The 21,899-nt window shown below is 36.6% G+C and overlaps 1 protein-coding gene across 2 annotated transcripts in view; it reads left to right on the plus strand.

Moving 5' to 3' along the window:
• Positions 1 to 21,899, plus strand: part of CNTN5 (contactin 5) — a 1,548,293-nt gene that overhangs the window by 731,769 nt on the left and 794,625 nt on the right. The window lies entirely within an intron of this gene.

The raw sequence follows: 21,899 nt of genomic DNA on the forward strand, positions 1-21,899 counted from the left end.
AGTACAGTGATCAGTTAAACAAATAATAAAAACTTGAGATTAGAGAAATGTAAGCATCTAACTATACTTAGAAATATTTTTCCTTAACTTTTTTTAATTCTTAAAAGTTATTTATTTTTCTCTGTGCTGGGATCTTCCCAGATCAGGGATAGAGCCTGTCTCCTGCATTGGCAGGTGGATTCTTTACCACTGAGCCACCATGGGGAGGCCTTCCCTAAAATTTTCCTTTAAAATTTCCTCTAGTAAATTCAATAAACATTTGAATGCCTATTTGTGCAAGGCACTGTGCTAACCCAAAGAAATACAGGTGCCAGACAAGATATATTATCTACATATATGGAGCAGAATCTATAGGAGAGATCAGATAATCTAAAAACATTAACTGAAATTTATAAATGTACTAAACCAATATATTGTATAAATTAAACTTACACAGTATTATATGTCAATCACAACTCAAGACATTTATCATAGTGCAAGGGCTATGATAAGCATAGGTACAGGTTTCTATGATGGACACACAGAACCATGGCTCAATCATGACCAACATTGAAGGACTACCCAAAAAAATTGCATTTAAGGTCTTCAAGTTGAATAGAAAGAACAAAAAGAGCAGAGCAGTCAGACACAGCATGATGTGTAATAAGCCTGGAATCAAAAGATGGCTTAAATATTAGAGCCAAACAATCAAAGAAGCAAAATCAGTGTCCTTGATATTAAAAGATTTTGATTAAAAATTGTAAGCTATCTACAAAAAAAAAAAAAAAGCTATAACAAAGGGTAACTATTTGCAAGTTTAGAATAAAAATGCCAAAATCATCAAAAAAAGGCTCAAATAATAACATTTTTTTCATTTCAAGAATAATGAATAATATATATTAATAATATGAAAGCAGGAATTGTATGGTCAATAAATATTTACTGCTTAAATTTTGCTTATTATTTGGGGAATAATGCTGTTTATATTGCTCTATGTTCTATTTAGAGGATTTCATTTAGACAGGTAAATACTAGTTAATCCTTTTTTATTTTTTGCACAGGTTATATAAAAGGACATCATACTATTTATGACTAAAATGTATTATTTCTTCATTAGTTATCCTTACAATAAGTGAATTATCCTGAAAATTATAAAAGCTTAGACATATAAAATCATCTTCCCAGTATGCTTATCATTGCCCACAATATGTCTAGAGGAAAATATCATAAAACATTTATCAGTAAATATGGAACTGAATGTCATGGTTCTATGGTATGATTTTCTTTAAGGAACTAGAAATATTGACAACATTTTCTCTCTGGGCACTGCTGTTCACTCAGCTTTTGAACGTTATTATCTTCTGCTATTTCCTAAAGAGCTAACTGATTTTTCTAACATGATGGATAAAATCTGACTCATTTTATCTGAAACACTTCACAAGTACACACAGTTGGGTAGTTTACACCTAATTCAGTACAGGCGCTTACACAATGAATCTTTTTAAAAGTGTTCTGTTGTACTTTTCTCCCCGACCAAGGCACTAATTAAACAAATCTTATTTCTGTTGCTTAGTTCCTGGAAATGTGGAAATCCTGGTTCATTTACATAACTTTTCATTATCATGTGGGATTCAGTAAGTTAAGTTAATAACTGTATATTTGAAACAGCAGGAGACTTTTTCTCCTTAATTTTTTGGGATCATGTATTCCAGCCAGTTAAAAGAAAATTTACAACACCCTGCTGCCTTAAATGTAAATGAGCTTGCAATCAATTTGTTTTAATGAAATTAAAGCCATGCACTATGACTAGAGGGAAGGCGGCCTTTGGTTCTCTTCTGAATACATAGTGGGAAAAATGGTTGTGGTCCAAATAGATCATGAGAAATGGTTATTTCAAAACACTTAAAAAAAAAAAAAGAAAAAGAAAAAACACGATTTATTCTGTATTAATCAACAAAGTAGGAAATTCTACTTTTCTTTTCTGGGGAAGATTTAGATTGAATTTTCAACTGGTTCATTTTGAGACACTTTTTAATGCCTTCTGTACATTTAATCGAGTTGTGGGAAAATATCAGTCACTCTTTCAGTGAAAAGATGCTTCAAGAATAGATGCTGATCCAACTTCTCTAAGCTTTGTTTTTAGTAGAATACTAATTACCAGAGATGGCAATCTGAATTTGATTGTGTTCTTAGATTTGGGAACAGATGTTATAGTATTGATTATTCAATGAAAAGGCTTCTTCCCTGGAAAGGTTATACACATGATCTCTGCTAACTTGTTAATCGATTTTCCCCTCTTGGTGTTTTGTTTCACCTTTTTATTGAAAGACTAAGAAAACCAAATGCCAAATAAACATACATATATACCCTATGCTCTTTTAAAATTTGTTAGCAGTTCCCCAAATATACACCTCCACTGCGACCCCAAGTCTGATCCAGTCATACAGTTTTAACTCCCATTATTCTTTAAGTTATCTCTGCCTTGTCCCGTCAGAACTACTTACCATTCTGTTAAACACTCTCCATACTTCTTGACTCCTTTCATGTTGGAATTACTTCCCTTACTATATACAAATTATATATATATATATATATATAATATATATAATATTTATTTTTACTGATTTTATATTTTATTTTTATATAACATTGTATATTCATGCTCAGTAGTGTCCAGCTCTTTGCAACCCTGTGGATGCCCACCAAGTTCCTTTGTCCATGGAATTTTCCAGCAAGAACACTGGAATGTGTTGCCATTTCCTCCTTCAGGGATCTTCCCCACCCAGGATCAAACCTGCATCTCCTGCATCCCTGAATTGCAGGCAGATTCTTTACTGCTGAGCCACCGGGGAAGCCCCAGTGTTTCATATTTAATGATACATATGTAGATTTTACTGATATATGTTATATTTTTTTTTTTCATTTTTTTAAGATCCTGTTGAAATGTTATTTCTATTAATACTCCACTTGGTCAAGCCTTACTTAATAATCTTTCTCTAGCGAAGTGATCACTTTTTTGAGTTAAAGTATTCTTAGTACCTGTTGCTAATTAGAATTATGGTAGAGTTCTTTCAGCTACAGGCAATAAAAGTCTCACTTAGAATAGTTTATACGGCAAAGAAAGGGCAGAGTGTTGGTCCCAGCAAGAGAGAAGTTCATGTAGTTGAGGAATTCTGTGTGTCTTTGATTTAGTTTTCTGTTTCTTTGAATGGGAGAAAGGCATGACAACCCACTCCAGTATTCCTCCCTGGAGAATCCCATGGACAGAGGAGCCTGACTGATGGGCTACAGTCCACGGGGTCACAAAGAGTCAGGCTTGACTGACGTGACTTGATTCTCAGTCATTTGATATCCAATGGAATGGCACAGACACCTACCTGTCTCTCTAAGCTTAAATTATTTAGAAGATAGCATTCTTTTCAATTACTTCAAGAAAAGTTCCAACAAAATTTATTTCCACATCGGCCTGTTTAGAGTCAGATAAATCACTGTGAATAAGAGAATGGAGAACCCTGTCCTTACAGATCAGCCTCACGAACATTATATGGATTATAAAAGGGGGTAGATAGTTGCACAAAATAAATCTGGATTATTTTTACCTAAAAAGGAGTGGTGGAGAGATGGGATGTTTAGCCGAGAAAGAAAAAAGATAAAAGCTGTGTGCTGTAGATATATTTGTTGTTACTTGTATATGTGTAGTATCTGATTTATAAAGTGAAGTTGTGGTGCATATTTTATTACTTTGTATAATCATCCAAAGCTTAGTTTCTAATAAACATTCATTTATATAACTGGAGTTCTCATTTTAAAAATAAGGTTAGATAAATGTTAATAAAGAATAAATGACACAGTATTCACTCAAACTTACAAATTAAGGGTGAGAGGTTGATATTCTGCCTTCAATTGTTAAATATGATGATCAAAAGACAGAAGTGTATATCACTATATTAAATTAAGAACTAAATAAAAGCCAGGGTCTTCCCTGATGGCTAAGACGGTAAAGAGTCTGCCTGCAATGCAAGACACCTGGGTTTGATCCCTGGGTCAGGAAGATCTCCTGGAGAAGGAAATGGAAACCCACTCCAGTATTCTTGCCTGGAAAATTCCATGGATGGAGGAGTCCTGTGGGCCACAGTTCATGGGGTCTCAAAGCGTCAGTCATGATTGAGCAGCTAACACTTTCACTTTCAAAGAAAAGTCAAAGGGGAAATTTCATGGTAAGCTTCTGAACTGACATTTCGTAATAAATGAGTCACTTGTTAGCAATGTCTTTCAATTGGCTTTCTCTCCTTACTTATGGTAGTATAGCAAGCATATTGTGTCCTATATACATGACGGAACTGGAAGCTTGTTTAGGCAAAACCTTTTTACTTGGGACCCTCTGTGTATTCACTCTCTACCTCAATGCCTCACATCCAGCAGTTGATTTAAAATGATTCTTTTATTGTAAAGGTAAAACTTTAAAAAATAACAGTTCAATCCCTTTTAAAATAATATTCTATTTACTTCAAATAGCCTCACTGCTAGCACTTGAGCAGTACTTTCTTTACAAGCCTTCCTTTTGATTGACTAAACAGTTATTTCTTGTCTACTTACAATTTGCTGGTTGTATTTGCATTTTGAGCTCACTTCAAGTAATCTATATGGATTTTTAGGTGAACTTTCATTCTCCTTGTCAGAGGATAAATTATTGTCTTACCTGATAGTGTTCAATAAGAATTGATGTTTTATATCTATTTACATATTTTGGCCTTCATATACCCTTTATGCCAAATCATTTTTTAAAAATATAGTGTAAATCACTTTCAAAAATCTCTTAAGGAAAGCTGGTAGATGATATAGTGAGTTGTGAAGGAAAGAATGAAGGGATTTAAAGAGTAAAACCAAATAGCCTTGAATCACATATTGCCAGAACAGAGTATTAGTCAGTTCAATCTAAAACACATTAAATGGCTACATGAGTTATAAATTGATAATAATTAGTTATCGTTTCTAATTTTCAACAAATTCCTCTAACATTCTTCATATATGAGAAAGCATAGGATGGTGAGATCCATTTCTGATAAGCATCTCTCTATAGGCAGTATTTATTAGGCCACTGGGCTAATGTAATACTGATAGTGATATTTTGTTTCATGTACACAAACTTTATTTTTATGCAAATATAGACCATTATTTCTGAAAATACCATCCATCAGTTACAGGGAGAGAACATGAAGATGATTTAGAAATTCATCCCCACTAAAGGAGAAATATTGAAAAATAGTTTAAACCTGTGCCTGCTGGTGCTATAGCACTATAGTGCTGCCTTCATTTGACAAGATCACCATGCTATTTCAGTTACCTGAGAATTCTGTTTTCTCTTTTAATAATTGTCATTTTATTCTCCCTTACATCTATTCCAGTGTCTCATACATGATAGGATAACTAAAAAATTGTTCCAGAATTAATGAATGGATATCTAACTATTAAAGCCAATATGAAGGAATGGAAATGGACTCTAAGTGTCTTTTTTTTGTTTTTACATTCATCTACTATTAAACTTTCCAGTGATCTGATGTTTATTCAAAATTTGTTTCTTGTTTGATTACCAAATTATAGGAATTACATTAATGGAAGACAGACGGTAGATGCCATGAATGAATTGGAACAGTAGTTTTATTCCTCTTATAGTAATTAAGGTGCAAGGAAATTGTGTTTCATGGGAAAAAGAATTTGGAGAGTCATGAGACTAAATAGAACAGAAACATCAACAGTAGCATAATTCGTCTTTCCTTAGTAGATGCTCTAGAAATATTGCATCTTTCCTACAAAGGTGGAATTACCCTTTAATTTATACTTGGAAGATTTAAAAGAGAGAAAGGAAATACCAATTTGTACTAATGTAAAAATTGCACTTAACTATTTCTTAATTCATGGTCCAAATATGTTAAAAGTGTGTTCATATTTTACCTATGTTTTTAAAATCATTTTTTTATTCCCTGGATACTTAGAAGCTATTACAGTAATAAATTCTGTAGAGATACATCATTAAATCTCATAAAGACCTCCCACTCTTACTACATCCTATTTCTTTCCTTCAGGAAGGTAATGAAACTACTGACTCCTTTTATGATAACATATTTCAGTTCAAGAGATATTTTCTGAGATGCTGTTTCATACAAGACCCTTTCTTAGATGTTGTATGCTGAGATAGGTAGGGAGTGCAAAGATGAGTGGTATATGATCTTTTCATCATGTATCATATGAGTTCCTGGCTGGGGTAAGATATAGTTACACATGAACCTAATCAAATTCAGAATGAATAAGCATTCTCAAAACACAAAAGAGGAGTTAAAAACAGAGAAGAATATAGAGTGGGGAAGGGAAGAGGCAGGCTTCATGGACATTTGCAGTAGACTGAGAAGCACAAGGTTGTGTTATGTGTAATGTACAGTAGGGGGTGAGATGTAGAAGTTGTGGACAGAGAGAGCCCAGTAAGAACAACAATGGTGTGGAGTGAGACTCTATATGTAAGGGTTGATTTGGCCTGGCAAGAACAGAGTTTTTGTGTAGGATATTAATGAGGACTGGCAATGGAAAGGTCGGCTGGGTCTGCAATGTCTCATATTTGGTGAAGAGTGTTTAAGCAATGTGTTGGGACATGAGAAACTATTTAATATTTTTAATGTCACAGAATGACATGATTAGAATGACACTTCTGGGAGATTATTTTAGCAGCAGCATTAAGAACACTTATAGGATTTTGCCTTGTTCATTCAGTTTGATGCACCTTAAATGCCTCTTCTTTCTGTCTCTGCCTGCAAATCCTTTCTGTCTTTGAAGTCTAGTGTAAATGTCACCTCCTCCAAGAAATCTTCCCTCACCCTTCCAGACTAAACTAATCACTACTAGCAGCTGCACTGCTTGTTTTCTCGGTTTAGTATTTAAATTTGCAGTATGTCATGGTCTGTTCTAGCACAAAATATATATATATATATTTTTATTAGGGTGAAACAAATATATAATCTAAAACCTAAAACATTTACATCTTAAGGGACACCTAGAAAGTACCATGCTGTACTAAAGTCTCAAGTTGAGAAAATGTACATTTATTTAGAAAACTTCAGTAATTCCACAAGCTCAAGAGGATGAATAAAATGATGATCTATAAAGCACTGTCTTACCTTATCTGTGGTCAAATCAACTTTATTATGCTTTGTTTCACAGCTGTCTGAGCATTGTAGAGTAACACCTGAAGGATGTTTATTAGGATTCCTTTCCCCTATATGGTTCCAGTTAGAATCCATCAAAGAAAAACACGTGAAGAATTTGAAAGATAAAAGAGGTCAGTTGTAGGCAGATTTATTGACAGACCATCTCCACAGAGCCTCTTACTTCTGTGTTGCAAGCAGTAAAAATTGGTGGCACTCCCTCTCCTTGAGATCGTTGATTTGGCACAGGTCCCTTGAATCACCAGAATCTAACAGTTATGTCCCTCAGCTTACTTTCTCAGTCCTTTCCAAAGAATTCTTGTATTTCCCTATTTTGAACATTCCATATGGACTATCAAGAGTAGCTTTCTTTCTCCTGGTGAAAACTTGACTGATGCAGCTTCTATTGCAAGAATAATTCCTATTCTAGACACAGATTTACTTAACAAGTAGAAAGAACCATGATGGTACCAAACTTCAGATTGTAAAATATATTTTGTAAAATGAAAAAAAGAAAAAACACAATACTACATTTAAAAAATAAATCACAAGAACAAAAAAAATCACAGTTCCTACTAAACATGAAAATTATTTAAAAACAGCATCTCAAAGTTACCAACCAAGAGATGGGATTGATTGAAAATAAGTTGATAAAAAAAAAAAGTACAGTTAGAGGGCTTAGAGCAAATGGTGATTTTATTGCACAAAAATACACTCTGAACTGGAAGATGACACCATTAATAGAGTTTATTTTCTTGACTGGTTTTTAAAATATGTTTAAAAATTAATTATTATTACTTGGTTGCTTTATTCTTTAAATCTTTTAAACAATTTGTTTAAATGATTAAATTTCTTTTTCACGGTTTAGTTTATTTTTGAAGAATTCTTCATTAATTTTACTAACATTAGAATGTTTGTGTTTAACATTTTATGTTAATAAATATATTTAACATCTATGTTTTCATAAATGTATATTTTCTTAATATTTTATAATTCCCTTATGCATTTTTGTGTTTTAAATACATTAAATGATTGGTTTTACTGGTTTTAAAAAATGTTTTAGGGCATTTAAAAAATGTTTAGGGCAATGGTTTAGGGCATATCCCTGTTCTTATATGTTAACTCTTTAGTAACAATATCTTAGTTTGGTTTCTTCCAAAAGAAGACTTGGAGAAAATTTCAGTTCAAGTAGTTTATGTGGCTTATTTGGCAGGTGATTACATGTTTACAATAGAAGAAAGCAGTTGTAGCACAGTAAGGGAATGTAGTCAGTGAATATGGGAGAAGAAATTGTTATTAAGCAAGTTACCATTGTATGTACCTGAGCATAATCTTACTGGGGAATTTTGGAAAGAGCACATTTCTCAGAATTAACTGGAGGGACAAGATGGAGGTTCGGTTCAGTTCAGTTCCGTCGCTCAGTTGTGTTTGACTCTTTGCAACCCCATGAATCGCAGCACGCCAGGCCTCCTCATCCATCACCAACTCCCAGAGTTTACTTAAACTCAAGTCTATCGAGTTGGTGATGCCATCCAGCCATCTCATCCTCTGTCATCCCCTTCTCCTCCTGCCTCCAATCCCTCCCAGCATCAGGGTCTTTTCCAGTGAGTCAACTCTTCACATCAGGTGGCCAAAGTACTGGAGTTTCAGCTTCAGCATCAGTCCTTCCAATGAACACCCAGGACTGATCTCCTTTAGGATGGACTGGTTGGATCCCCTTGCAGTCCAAGGAAGTCATAAGAGTCTTCTCCAACACCACAGTCCAAAAGCATTAATTTTTCAGTGCTCAGCTTTCTTCATAGTCCAACTCTCACATCCCTACATGACTACTGGAAAAACCGTAGCCTTACATCCCTAATACATAGCAAAATCCAACACCAGGTTTTACCTGGAACTCATGTTGCCGTCTTTGACCTCCTGGGGCTAGAGGAGCCATGCACTGCATGTGAAGTGCCGTTATCTTTCATCGCTAAGTCCAGTCCACACTCTGTCCTTGTGAGATTGCAGAAATGCCTCCACAAGGGCAACTCTACTCCTGTGGAATTTTATTAGGGATCCATACAACCCCACACAGGTGCCAGGCCCATTGCTTCAAGAAGGTGATCTTTTGTGGCATTCATAGTCTACCCACATGATTACACTTTTCTAAATCTGAGGACACAGTCTCTATAGTACAATGTTCTACTAAGTCTGCATCACTTTTACAGTACACTTCCGCACAAATCAGCCCACATTTGCATCTGTGTAACCCAGATAGGATGGAGAAGGCAATGGCACCCCACTCCAGTACTCTTGCCTGGAAAATCCCGTGGACAGAGGAGCCTGGTAGGCTGCAGTCCGTGGGGTTGCGAAGAGTTGGACATGACTGAGCGACTTCACTTTCACTTTTCACTTTTATGCATTGGAGAAGGAAATGGCAACCCACTCCAGTGTTCTTGCCTGGAGAATCCCAGGGATGGGGTCGCACAGAGTCGGACACGACTGAAGTGACCTAGCAGTAGCAACCCAGATAGGAAAGTTATGACCAACCTAGACAGCATATTAAAAAGCATTACTTTGCCAACAAAGGTCTGTCTAGTCAAGGCTATGGTTCTTCCAGTAGTCATGTATGGATGTGAGAGTTGGACTATAAAGAAAGCTGAGCATTGAAGAATTGATGCTTTTGAACTGTGATGTTGGAGAAGACTCTTCAGCATCCCTTGGACTGCAAGGAGATCCAGCCAGTCCATCCTAAAGGAAATGATTCCTGAATATTTATTGAAAGGACTGATGCTAAAGCTGAAACTCCAATACTTTGGCCACCTGATGCAAAGAGCTGATTCACTTGAAAAAACCCTGATGCTGGGAAAGGTTGAAGGCGGGAGGAGAAGGGGATGACAAAGGATGAGATGGTTGGATTGCATCACTGACATCATGGACATGAGTTTGAATAAACCCCAGGTGTTGGTGATGGACTGGGAGGCTTGGTGTGCTGTGGTCCATGGGGTCACAAAGAGTCAGACACGACTGAGCGACTGAACCAAACTGAACCGTGATAGGACCCCTGCTGGCTCAGGCCCCCTTCAGGGTCTTCACACTTTCAAAATGTGTCTCACCTGCCATCCCTTGCTACTCTCAGTAAGGACCCAAAAGTCCCCCACAGGCACCGCGCCCACCCCTGTGTCCCAGAGTCGTAAAGGCCATGCTGCCTAGGGTATCCCTTGCCTTTGCCAAAATTGTGTACCCAAATTAACCTACTCTGCCAGAGTATAGGGTTGATACTCAGTCGCATTGAGGGCCCCCTGAGGATTATCCCCATAGGCCATAGCTGCACATATTTCACTTTCTGCTGTACAACAGACCTCACTGCCAAGCAGGGACCAGCAGTCTCATAACTTTCATCATCACCATCACTTTCCGCCTCAGAGATGCTGGGTTTTTCAAGGCCACAGGATTCTTGCTCTAAACACCAACACCTTTATCTAGTTCTTCCAAGTGTCTCTCCACATTGCACCGCATCACAGAGGGCACAGTCCACATTCACCTTCAGGGCAGTCAGTAAAATCCACCTCACAGTGCCAGCGGCAGTCCGGGACGCCTTGTTCGGCAAAGAGGAACTCACCACCTGTAATGCCTTCTCAGTGCTATCGAGTGAACCATCCACTGCTTCCCAGTTTTCCACCGGAGCCCACAGCGAGAGGATCGCAGCTACACAGAACTTCATGCTCTCTGGGGGCCCCTGGCTTCCTCCATCCAGTGAGTCTCAGGCTCCCCAACCGGCGTATCTGCCAACTACACCGGCTGTATTGCTCTTCATTCTGTTTGTGAAGTCAATTGTCTTGCTGTATCTCACTGTCCTCACTGCTCGCTAAACCCAGGGTAGGCAAGGCACGAGCTAAGTGGCTAGAAGGAGACTGGAGGAGCCATAGGAGCTACAGACACGTTTCTCCTCTCCAGGCTGGCGCAGCAGCGGTAGCAGCAGACGTGGTATTCCCTCCTCTCTGACTGGCCTAGCAGACACAGCCGTGACCCAGCAGGAACGCCACCGATTTCTAGGTGGAGCTCGCATGCACGCATTGCATACAACCTGTGACCGAGCCAGTAACTCGTGACACCATGCACATGCATGTGTGCTATACATGATCTCAGCTATTACATAAACCTTGTGACTTGCATGTGCAGTGCTGTAAGTGATCTCAGCTGTTACATAGTCATTATTTGCAAAATGTGGGGAGACAGAGCATGAACATGCCATCTTGGCTAATTTGCTCTCTCCCCACAAAGAGCTAAATATTTCATATATATATACACACACACACACACACATATGTATATGTGCTCAATCGTGTCTGTCTCTTTGCAAGCCCAGCAACTGTAGCACTCCAGGCTCCTCTGTCCATGGAATTTTCCAGGCAAAAATACCAGAATGAGTTGCCATTCCCTACTCAGAGGGATTTTCCTGACCCAGGGATTAAACCCATGTCTTTTGCATCTCTTGAAATGGCAAGCAGATTCTTTACCACTACGCCACTGGAAAACCCATATATGTGTACACACACATACACACACACACACACACACACACACATTGTGGAGAGAGGAAGGACGTATCCACAAAACTTATATGTAACTGTTCAGAAGTAATTCTTATAGGTAAGGAAATACTTAAAGAGCTAACAAAGGGCATAGAGAAAAGTTAAAATACATAGGCATCAATTACAATTTGTTTCTTTTTTCTGCTATGTCATTGAAATGGATTTACATCTGAATAATTACTGACCCTTAAACTTTAGAATCAGAGCTATTTACAAAAGTTCACACAAGTAAAAGCTGTGACCAATTAATTTGCAGACAATTTACTGTTAAGATAATTGAGATAGTGGCACTTGCTTGTGATCAGCATTATTGGAAAAATCTGATAGATTCAGCACATACTCACAAGTACAAATTTAACACTAAAACAAAAACTTCTTAAACTATTAACTGCTCCTGAAATTTGCTTTCCAGAATAGTATTAGAATGAATAATAAATATGTTAGGACCATGTAGGAAAAGTACAGACCTAGTAATGAAAAGAATAGTCTATTATGGTTAGGAAAGTAAGTAACCCAAGTAGTAATCACATTTTAATTGTATTTTTGATGATAGAATCATAGAAAACAGCATTTAAAGAACATAACAAGAAATTGAATTTATGAAGGCATTTGGATTGAAGCTTAGCTTGGGGAACATAAGAAACAAATAATTAAAAACAGTGATATTTTATTAGCATGTTGAATGAAGTTTTTCCTACTGTCTCTATTTGGGTTAGAGTTCCAAGGTTGAAAAGTTAATAATAGCATTTCCCTGAATTCTTAAAAAGCATCCATTGTTCAGGGAATTTGTTCTTTGAGGCAAATATTTTCCTTGGAGCTACTAAAAAGTGGCTTAAATGGCCCTATTACCCCTCAATCATCTTAACATCTTTCTCCCCAGTTTATGTAGTAAAACATCAATATATCCATAGAATTAGCTGGGAGAGGAATCATCAGGGGTGCAGCACTTATGGGAAAAGATTATTCAAATCAAGTTAGGATAGTCTCAGTTAAAGAATCATTTGTAATAAAAAATTACATGGTCTGCAAGAAGGGAAAGAAACATCTCATTCTCCTCGTTGAATTGATAATTTTTAACCAATTTACTTGTCTCTGTTAATTGGTTTAACTATAATTTCTAGAGAAATAGAAAGAAGTGGTGGAACAGAGAGAGGAGTGTATAATGAGGCAGCCTATGCTTCCCCCACTGGGCAAGCTGGTGGGCATGTAGAAGGGAGCTGCCCTTGCACCGCTGTGCTGACCATTATCAATCAGACTATACTTGGATGAGTGGTCCAGCAGCAAGATTCTCTGTAGTGCACTTTCAAGGGTTGGAGGTGAAAGACAAAAGTCAGAAATACTTAAAGCAAAGCTGACATCCCACATCAGCAGACCAGTCATTAAAGAAACCCCCATAATCCCATCTGAAAAAAAAGCTCATATGAATCCCGTAACATGCCTAAGAATTCTGTGCTTGCCTCTTGGAAGGCATCAACAGCTCCAGAAGGTATATTAGCACTCGTCAGTTGAAAGGCAGTTATCTTGCTTCTTCCTCTTTCTGGCATCTTGCCAGAGAATCTGAACTTTAAAGCGATGGCAGAGAATGGTAAAAGAGAAGACTGTCTCCTGTGGTCTCAGGCCAAGGCTTAGCTGGCCCTGGAGATGAGAAGAAAATGATCATAACATAGGAAATTAAATCGAAATTTACAACTTGAGCAGACTTTATATATTTAAAAATATTCAGGAATCCCAAGATGTCAAAGAACATGTCAGAGAGAGAGCTTAGATGAAGAGAGTAATTAGAATAAATATCAATGAATAAATGAAAATTTATGTTTTATACCCTAGTTATGTTCAGAATATCCAAAAGAACTCATTGCAGTCAATAATCAAACCTCAATATATGAGGCAATTAATTAAAAATATCTTGCCAGTAACAGTTTTCAGGACAATAAAATAAAGATACCCCTAATAAAGCACTGCATCACTGGCTCAAGAAAAACAATCCAAGACTCTCCAGATCCCAAGGGGTCCCCACTAAAGTATTGCTCAAGCTCTGCCCAGTGGTCTTAGATACCCTGTTCTTCTAAACTGCAGATTTCCCAGTGGCACTAGTGGTAAAGTACCTCCCTGCCAATGTAGGAGACCTAAGAGACTCAGGTTCCATCCCTGGGTCAGGAAGATCCCCTGGAGGAGCGTGGGGCAACCCACTCCAGTGTTCTTGCCTGGAGAATTCCATGGTCAGAGAAGCCTGGCAGGCTACAGTCCATGCGGTTGAAGAGTCCAACACGAGTGAAGCAACTTAGCGTGCACGCACGTGTGCCTCCTTTACCAGTTCTGAAATGATCAGGCAGCTTTCGTTGTCTGTGATAATGGTCTCTTTCTATCCTGACCCTATGAGTCACTCTCCTGAAGTGGTAGAAAACAGTTTCCTCTTCCTGTGTTCCACTTTGTCATGGGTCCCAAGGCACAGTTCTGTCAATTTTGAGATCTTCACAATGCCTTTAATAATAAAGCATTTTTATTTGACTTACTTTCTCAATTCCTTTCTACAAGTTGGTAATAGGTTCTTACCAATTGAATGTCTTGTTCTGAGTGTATTATCTATACGAGCTTCACTTGTGAAACTTGTTTAATTCATCCTCACAACAACCCTTAGTGACAGGTGATTATTATTCCCATTCCTTGAGAAAAAGGGAGACACAGAGAGGATAAACAACTTCCTGTAGGTTACACAGCTACTGTGTATTCAAGAATTCAAGTGTATTCAAGCATTCACAATCCTTGCTTTCTTTCTCTATGAACATATGTCTTCTACTTCTACTGAAGAGCAGAAGCAGAATTGAAACCTGGGCGAGACTTCAGTAAAGATCCTGCTGTTGTCTCCTTGCACTGTACTTAGCTGCTCAGTCATGTCCAACTCTTTGCAACCCCCGGACTGGAGCCCACCAGGCTCCTCTGTCCATGTGGATTCTCCAGGCAAGAACACTGGGGTGGGTTACCATGTCCTCCTCCAGGATATCTTCCCAACCCATGGATCAAACCCAGGTCTCCAACATTGCAGGCTGATTCTTTACCAGCTGAGCTACCCGGGAAGCCCTACTGGCTCCTTCAGTTCAGTTCAGTTGCTCAGTCGTGTCTGACTCTTTGCGACCCCATGGATTCCAGCCCACCAGGCTCCTCAGTCTGTTGCATTCTCCAGGCAAGAGAACTGGGGTGGGTTGCCATGCCCTCCTCCAGGGAATCGTCCCAACCCAGAGATCTCGGCCCAGTCTCCTGCATTGGCTGGTGGATCCTTTACCGCTGAGCCACATCATAAGATGCATACTCAATTGGAAATTAACAACTAAAGCCAGGTAAGCCTCACAAAATAAAAAAAAAAAAAAAAAGAAAAGAAAAATTTATCAGAATAAAAATAGAAAAGGGTAAGTTGATAGTAGATTATATTGAGAAGTGTATTCAAGAATTCACAATCCTTGCTTTCTTTCTCTATGAACATATGTCTTTAACCAAGCATTTTATGTGTCTGAAACTCAGGTTTTTGCCCACAAAAGGAAGTTAGGAAGTAAAGAATTAAAAAGCATTTTAAATGTCTCTTTCTTTAAAACTTAATATGTACTTTATTTACTCTTTACTTAAAGAATAAGATTTTTTTTAATTAAATATGACATCTGTCACATAAAATTTTTAAAGTATGTAATTTTATAAAGTGAATTGTTACAGAGATTAGCAAGAGTAAGATAAGTCTTTCATCTGGTTGGAGGACATGTATTTTCAAAGACAGTATTTTATTCATCAATATGACTTTTGCTAGAAAAACTCAGTGGACTGAATTGCCACCTGAGAGTCAAGCATTCTTATGTCTAACACCAAATTTTTTATTATCATGTTGTGTTTTAAAATTAGGAGCTTTGAGACTCTCTCAAAATATTATCCTTGTCTTATCCTGTGGATTCTCTGTCATTAAAACTGAAAGTACTTAATCATTAAAAGTTATTCTCTCAAATTATAAAAAATCCATCAACAATCTTTTATTTGCATATAATTTGTAAGAAATTATCACAGTAACATTAAGTTTATGTAAATGCTTTGTTGTCACAATTATTCAGTCACATACTGTGAAAATTAGAATGAATTTCCTGATCCACTTCTTGACAATTTGCATATATTATTTCAGACACATAAGGTTAAAGGGGTGGCTGATTTTTATTAAATTTGAATATAAATCTCAATATGTAATTGAGATTTAATTGATATATAACCTAATATAAAGTTTATATTAAGTTTTAATATAAAATCTCAAACTTGAATATTCAGATTATTATTATTATTAGATAACAATGTTTCAATAGGCATCTTCAAATGGGCTTTAATTGAGTTGAAATGGGTTGATGATATACACACCTCTACATTGTGGGAGATTGTAAAGATATAGTTATAATTCATATTTTCCATTGAAAACTGAAAAACACAAGCAATTTAAAGTCCATCAAAGATAAATCATTAAATTATATTAAACTCAATAATTAAAATATAAAGTAGACGGTTTTATACTGATAAAAGTAATAATCACCAAAATATTTGGCTGTATTGAAGACAAGTTTCAAAACATTGTTTTGCTTTGGGGATGTATCTATGTATGTCTAGAATATTACTGGGGACCTCCTTAAGAAAACTTAGTAGTGATTACTCCTGGGGAAGGAATAACATGATATCAGGGTGGCAGAGGTGTGGGGAAGACTCCATGCTATGTACTTTCCCTTTCTCTATTGGTTAATTTCTTTTAACCATGTGAACATGATTTTCATTAATTTTCTTACTGTGGTTTCACCAGTGACTAAAATAATTACACTTGCTGTCTTTACACAGACAGATGTATGCGTGCACACACACACACACACACACACACACACACACCACATCATCGTCACTACCACGCCTCACTCCTCATTTCACACAATTAACACTTACGGTCACACATGGTAGAGAACATGATTTTTCTCAAGATGAAATCTTATTTCTTAGTTACAGTTTAGATCTTCTGTTAACACTTAGCCATTAATTTTATGTGATAGAGTTGGCACTTTGCTTCAGCAATATAGCAGAGAGTAGCAAATTCCTTTATCCAGAGATATACTCCTGAGTCTTAGTAATTTGTAGATTAGACAGTAGAAACTTTATATCAAGTCCTTGGCCAATCTCTTAATTATTTACCATGTCAAAGATTCTTTAATGTTGTTGTTTTTATTGCACCCTTGTGGACCATTTTCTCAAAAGTGATTTGCTATTTTGAAGATAAATTAGGTTTATTACTTCCTGTTCATGTACACTGAAAAACTCTGTGGACTGTAAATTTCCCTACTCCATCTCCTACCCTCAGCATCGATGCACCTGTTAAAATTAAAAGACTCTATTTTTCAAATCATAGAAAGGTAAAGTCTGGGTCATTTCTCTTGATTATATACATAAACTATTTTTCTAATTTATCCAGCAGAATTATTGATTTTTGCTTCAGTAAATTAATTGTACAGAACCTGTGAGGGAGATGGGGAAACTGAGTGCTTTTCAGAAAGGTGAAATAACATTTTAGCTTTTTTATGTATACAGAAAAATAAGAGTTTGAGATGTCCACACAGAAAGAGGCACATGGAATTGATTTCACCTGGAAAAGAAGACAGGAATGGATGAAAGACCATTCTTTATAACTTAGGTAAATTTGATATGTTTTAGAACCACATAGGTGAGCAGTTTACTTGAGTGTAGGGTAAAATAAGCGTGTATAATGATAGCATTAGAGAAGTACAGAATGGATTCTCTAATTTTTCAAGATATTTAAATTGCTTACATTAGCAAAGAAAAACTAAATCAGTGTAATAAATATTTTTCAATAAAAAGTATATAATTATAATGCTGTAAAAGGAATAACATCTGTTTTTTGCTAGAAAAAACTATAATGTTCTGTTCATTTTCCTTTAACTTGTATTTTGATAATTTGTAATGTGACACTGATAGGCAGTATTAAGTAACTGATTTATTTGAAATACAAACTAACATCTGTCTGACTGCATAAATCACCATATTATGATCTTCTTGTGAGTATATAACTTTATAATTTAGCGCTTAATGGAATGAGATATAAAATAAAAATATGTACATATAATCTAATGGAGCTAAATATATATTTATATTAAATAATCATATTGTAAGCATTAAGTTTGCCATAATGCAAGTAACTGTTTAGCTTTACCCCAACTGAACTGCAACCAGAGCTGTGTGATTACTTTTAGGGGAAAACGTGTCATCTTTCCTATGGCACTGCTGAAGTCCAGGGATTGAAAAACTCTGCCAAGGTGGAGAGGACTTAGAATGACTCCAAAAGCCCAAAATCACACACATATCTTTGGGATGTTCCTGCTTGGTGTTCTAATACACTTGGCATCCTTCTCATTCTTGATTTCAAAACTAATGACTGCTTTAGTACCCTAGGCAGCTAGGCTTGTAACTTTCAGCATCACAGAACTGGAAATAGATAATTTTTTGAGACTAGTTTTATACAGATATTTTAAAATATTATTATTAGGAGGTAAACTATGAGGCTTTGTGGGTTTAAGTGATACAGATTTGAATAATTCTTAAAATTCCTGATAAATTCAGCGAGTCTCAGGAATCCTGTTCTGTATTGGTTAGCACTGGATTTTAAGGTTCAAAAAATTATTGGATCTTTAAGTTACTACCTTTTTCTGTATTATATGGATTTTATTTAAACCATCATTAGTGTGCATACTCCTTAAGGTTATCTTTGAGAGACCAAAAAAATGACCACCTTCTTTTAGTTCTAAGACAAAGATTATATTGCAAAAGTAATTATTATATTATTTTCCTGAATGTGAATGGAAATGAAACTGATTGCATGCTAAGAAAATGTACCCCTCCCTAGGTAGTTCAGAGTTGTGTGTACTTAGGACTATAAAGGAAGTATAGGTCAAATCTTGGTGGGATGGGGAGCTAGCTCCAATTTGAAACCTACAGAAATTACTCTCCACAAGTCAATGGCTATAGATTCCTAAAGAAAAAAAAGAGAGAGAGAGAGAGAGAGGAAAAAGTCCTACAATCGTTCAGTAACCATTTTTCAGTATAAAACGATCTCATAAGAATAAATTTGTATTCCTAGAATTGTCAGTTTGGCACATTTCATGAACACAAGCTGATCTGTTTAAAACCAGCCTATGACTTTGTCCCTGCTTATGCCTGTTTACTATAGTAATAGCATACTTAAAAATATTGTAGAGTTATTTTACTAATTTTCAGGCCTAAAAAGGCTTTTCTTGATAGAAAATGAATAGCAGAATTGTACAACAAAGTTAGAAATTGAAATTTATGCAGCATAGTTTGGCCTTGCAATACATGTTTATCAAGCAGCTTCTATAAGCAAGAACATCTTCTAGGTACTTGCTACAGAAAAGTGAAGACAGACTCTCCTCTCAAAACTTTAAGTCTGGAGTAGAAGATAATACAACAATAATAGCAAAGCCAATCCCATTCAGAAACGCAAGGCTTTTAATAGAGATATGCCCTAAGTGATATAGACCACAGCAGAAAATCCACTGCTTTCTCTTGAATGGGAAGAGGGCAGTGATACGAGGATAGTATAAAAAAATATATTTTATTTAGAATAGAAAGTTTAGATCTTTTGAAATATTATGAGGAAGAATGAGCAAAGCAAGCATCAAAATGCATATGGGCATTGGAAAGCGTGGCTGTTATGACATATATTTCAGTATGAGAGAAGCAGAGACCATGCATGATGGCTGGAGAGGCTACAGGTCAGGCAAAAGAGGGAGGTGAGACCTAGATCATGGACAAAATAATGGCACTGCTCAATATATTGGTGTAAATGCCATCTCAGTCCAAATGACAGAGCTTCAAGCAAAGATTTTTACTTTAGAAACTTCATCAGTTAATGATACACAAGATACATTGGAGATTGGACTGTAGGTAGTTTATTGGGAAGAGATGCTCTTAGAAGGTAATATGCAGTGTTTAAAGAAAGAGTTTTAAGGGCTAAGTTCAAGTCTGATTAATATATATACTTAAAGAATAAGTGGAAGATGAATGCCCCAAAATACAAATGAGAAGAAAGGGCTCGAGACAAGAAAGGAAAATGATGGAAGTCGAGGGATAAACTAATGTAAGAAATATTGTATTCATCAGTGCAAATACCACTAAGAAATTTATTTTTCACACGTCAAGAAGATACACTAAAATATTATGTTTGCATTCTAATCTTGGTCTCATATTTAGTACTTGCTTCTCTCTAACTGAATGTGTGAATAGATTAAGGTTTCTTAACATTCTTGTTAGGCACGAAGAGGTATTATTAATATGCAATATTATGACAACTACAGAATTCACCCAAAGAGAACGAAATAAGTAACTAGTGTCTGTGTAAATATTACAGAAGTACTCCAGAATGCCTGAATTTATATTCAGTTTCTGACACAGTGATACTACTTTGGGCAAGCAATGTAATCTCTCCTTGAGATTTCAGAAGTGATAAAGATATCATTTAACTAAGGGATCAGTGTGAAATTTAAAAAAATAAACTGGTGGTAGTAGTGATTATTATAGAATTCTAAATTAAAGTATTTGCATTAACAAATGTTACAGTGTTTCCGTAGAGAATTTCTCAGCATCAGTTGTTATCACCATTCACAGTTTTCCCAGATTAAATTCCTATTCTGAATCCTTCCAAATATTAACTCCCAATTCTAACTATCTCTGGGAAGTTTTGGCTGGATATGTTAGTTTTTCAAGGTTACCATAACAAAGTATCACAGACTAGGACTAAGTGGCTTGAACAACAGAAATTTAATTTCTCAAAGTTCTGGAGGCTCAAAGTATGAGATCATGATCAAGATGTCAGCAGGGTTGGTTTCTTCTGAAGCCTCTCTCTTTGATTTATAGACAGCTGTCATCTCTTGTGTCTTCAAATAGACTTCCCTACATTGGTGTCCTTATCTCCTCTGCTTGTAAGGACACCAATCTTTTGGATTAGGGCCTATCATAAGGACCACATTTCAACTGAATTATCTCTTCAAGACCCTGCTTCCATATGCACTCATGTTCTGAGGTACTAGGAACTTCAACATATGAATTTGGGGGATACATTCGAGCCCATAATACTGTGTGTTCATTTAGCAGATCAGATTTAATAGACTCTTCCCAGATCTTCTCCCTCATCTGATAATGATATTTATCAAAGTCCATTTCCTAAATTTTAGGATACTTTGATGGTCTTTGTGTCCCTTTCTCTTGCACACCTACATCTGATTAATTGCAATGCCTTGATTCTGTTGCCATACTATTTTGCATTGTCCATGTGATCTTCAGGATGGTGCTGGTTGTGGTGCTTAGTTGGTCAGTCATGCCAACTCTTTGCAACCCTTTGGACTGTAGCCCACCAGGCTCCTCTGTCCATGAAATTTTTCAGGCAAGAATACTGGAGTGGGTTGCCATTTCCTTCTCCAGGGCATCTTCCTAACTCAAGGGTCAAAACCTGTGTTTCGTAGGTCTGCATTGCAGGAGGATTCTTTACCCACTGAGCCAACTAGGAAGCCCCAACTTCAGGATGGTATCCACTCAACTCATGAAAGCTGTTGGTAGTTCTCACATGGATTAGTACATGTGATGATCTGATTCTCCGTCTCTAGTTTCTCTTACTCAGGCTAATCTATACCTGCTTCTTGGAGAAGTTTCTTAAAACACACTCCCTCTGCCAAACACCTTCCATTTTTAAATGGGGAGGATGAGGAACTCTGGCAAGTCACTTCCCTATCAAATCATTTTAGATTTCCTCAAAGTCAGTAGTGGCCAAGAATAGTGATGGATTGGGAAAAGTGGGCAAGATAAGATGGAAGGATTTTGTAATCACAGTGCAATGAGGAAAGATTGAGTTTCCTGATGAAGTTACAGAAAAACCCAAAGGAACTTTGTGGTCAACCCTGTAGATGGATAGGGCTTCCCCAACGTCTTAGCAGTAAAGAATCCTGTAGCGCAGGAGAGACAGGAGACAAGGGTTTTATTAAGACAATTAATAAACTTAATTTATTATTAATTAAAAAAATTAATTAATATCAATCCCTGGGTTGGGAAGATCCCCTGGAGCAGGAAATGA

Source organism: Odocoileus virginianus, chromosome 10 (assembly GCF_023699985.2).
Source record: "Odocoileus virginianus isolate 20LAN1187 ecotype Illinois chromosome 10, Ovbor_1.2, whole genome shotgun sequence".
Classification (NCBI taxonomy): Eukaryota; Metazoa; Chordata; class Mammalia; order Artiodactyla; family Cervidae; genus Odocoileus; species Odocoileus virginianus.